The 2767-nt window shown below is 44.9% G+C and overlaps 1 long non-coding RNA gene across 1 annotated transcript in view; it reads left to right on the top strand.

Moving 5' to 3' along the window:
• The first annotated feature begins 1235 nt into the window (after positions 1-1235).
• The window catches only part of LOC116086860, an 8189-nt gene continuing 6657 nt past the window's right edge, over positions 1236-2767 (top strand). Inside the window, exon 1 of the long non-coding RNA XR_004117167.1 lies at positions 1236-1292. This is a non-coding gene — a long non-coding RNA (uncharacterized LOC116086860). The remainder of the gene's footprint in view (positions 1293-2767) is intronic.

Here is a 2767-nt window from a genome sequence, read left to right as displayed (position 1 = left end):
TGTTCATGTTTATCCTCTTGTCCACTGCCTAGAAAAATGTTCCATACAGAGAAGATAATGGCCCAATGTTTGATGCTAACCAAACAGGAAACTTGCTGTGCATGCCAAAAGGGGGTGAAGAAAGGACAATCGGAACAACTGATACCCATGAAGGGCCTCTCTGTGCCAGCTCCTCCTTTGGTGTGTCTTCAGCGATAAGCCAGCAGAACAGCTCCAGCAAGGGCTGAGGTAGCTTGGCATGTGGTTGTATTTTTGCAGTATAGGAAATTAAGGCATAAAATGTGTGAGCAAAGTCACTTGGTTGGTAAGTGGTAAAACCCAGATCCGAATCCCAGCAGCTTGGCTCTGAGATTCTTAACAATTGTGTGACGAGCCAAGGTCATTTCACAAAGAGCAAAGCACCGTGGTTTCAAGCCAATAGCTCCATGTCTTCCAGGGTCAGCACAATGATTTAAGAAACACTTGAACATTTTGCTGAGAAGGATTGTGTAGGGAGGGAGGCAGAATTGCATCCCAATTGGAGAGAAAGGAAAGGAAAAGGTGAGAGAGGAGAGCCCAAAGGCTCCGCCAGTCTCATTCATGGGGTTAAAAGGAAGGAGCAGCACTTTTACAAATACATCAGAAGGAAAAAGAAATATCAAGGAGAAAGTGGTCCCATTAATAAATAAGGATGGCAGCATAAATCGATGGGGATCTTTCAGTGGGAACTCCTCAACTTGCTTTACAAAATTGGATTCTAAAGAGAAGAGCAAAGAGGTAGAATGTAAAAGAAGCCAAGCAGGTCCTTGGTAAAAGCTATCAAAGGAAACATGCACGACATATGAAGGGTGTTGCTTCCTGAACACCAGGGAGCATCAATAGAAGCAGACAAGTTCAGTGTTAGTCAGGAAGGTCAAGTCCTTGGAGCATAGATTGCCCAGGATTGTGTAGCACAGTCTTTCACAACGAGCAAGCCTGTGGTTTGCTTCCTAATCTAGTTTCTATGGAGCCCCTCATAAAAGTGGGTAAAACACAAATAACACACATTTGCTTACTTGTTAGGTATCTACTGACTAAGAGTGAGAGGCTGTTGGTTTGTCTATGAAAAGCCTGAGATTCTTATGTGTAAGGAAACATAAGTGGGCAAAGTAAGAAACCCAATTGAGAAACAGGAAGAAGAGACCATGAACATGAAAGATTGTCCCAAGGACAGAGTGTGCGCATGTGTATTGGGAGGGGTGGAGTAGAGTTTATCAGTGAACTACAAGCAGCTGAGTCTGTGAACACAGAGGCAGTGAAGAGAGAGGAAGAAGGTAAGAAGACTGGGCAGGGAGAGAAGAGCCCCAGTATGTGCCATGCTGAGGGTCTAGAATTCTTCTAGATGGTTACAAGAAGCAATGGTAATATTGCAAATAGGAGAGTAGATTGATTGGATTCTGTTTTAGAAAAATAGCTTTAATAGAGGTAGGAAGAAATGGGTAAAGTCCAGGGTGGGAACGACATTGAAGGAGCTATTAAAACAGTTAAGGGAAGATTAAAAGGGCTTGATATAGCCTCCGGGACAGGAACAAAAAAGAAATGATTGGAGACACACTTAGAAGAGCAATTGCAGCGGGGAGATACTCTGAGATAAAGGCTGGAGATCACCCATCAGGTTCGGCATTTAGATCATTGGTGACCTTTGTCGAAGGGGTTGTCAGGAATCTGTGGAAGGAGGGATGGAGCAGGCAGAAGCTGAACTCAGGGTTAGAGTTAACTTGTGAAGACAGAAGTCTGGCTGTGAGAGGAGAAATGAGGAGGAAGGGCCATGTGCACATAGGGTAAGCCCTTCACATTTTGCTCTCTATGGAAAAAAAGAGCTGGCGACATGACTTAGGGCCAGAGCAGTTGCTTTGAAAATACATGAAACCCTGGGTCTGATCCTGATCTCCAACAGCACAAAAACAGAAAGCAGGGAAGCATGTATGTTAGAGGAAGGCTTAGTAGCCCAGGAAGAAGAGAAATCACATCAGCCTGAAGTTGGGTATAGACAGGTTTCTAGCTAGAGGGAAATGAGTTAAAGAAGCTTGTGCACAGTGATTACCACTTAACCTGCAGAGCAGCATGTGATGGAAATATGAAGATGGTGGGAGGGTTCAAGATCAACCAACACACATGGCTGAGAGATGGCTGGAGATAAAATGAGTAGAAAGCTTGTTTAATTCCATCCAAGACCTCGTGGGCTCTGGAAAACAAGCTCTGGAATGGGGCTTTCCCTTCTATTTGAAGAAGTTTCCCCCTACCAGGAACCTTGGTGTTGCTTGGACTGCACAGATTACAGCTCCTGTTGTTGCCTTGTGTGGTTGTCTAAGTTAGGTGAGAACAGCCATGTTTTGGCACACAGTGGCACCTGTAAGGGGTCATGAAGGATGAGTTCCAGCAAAAGAAGAAACTAAGCCAAGCACAGTCTTTCAGGATCCCTCCCCCAGGAGTTTAAACTAGGTGGGAAATCTCCCATCACAATCATCCTTCTCTCAAACTATACACTTAGGAGTTATTGGTGGTTGATGTTCCTGGCATATGGGTAACATGGCAGAAGAAGTATAGAAAGAGATGAGGATAGAAGCACAGAAGGGAGTGCCAGGCTTCCTTTGCCACTCAGGATGGGCACTCCCTCACTACCTCAGCTACATATCACATTTGAGGCAAACCTAGGCTATGTAAGATCATATCCCCAGAAAGCATAGCGCACGTTCTTGGGCTCTCACACTCTCACTCCTTCTCTCTCTCTCTCTCTCTCTCTCTCTCT

Source organism: Mastomys coucha, unplaced genomic scaffold (assembly GCF_008632895.1).
Source record: "Mastomys coucha isolate ucsf_1 unplaced genomic scaffold, UCSF_Mcou_1 pScaffold13, whole genome shotgun sequence".
NCBI classification, from domain to species: domain Eukaryota; kingdom Metazoa; phylum Chordata; class Mammalia; order Rodentia; family Muridae; genus Mastomys; species Mastomys coucha.
Note: the sequence above shows the minus strand (reverse complement) of the source record. Positions and strands in the feature narration are given on the sequence as shown.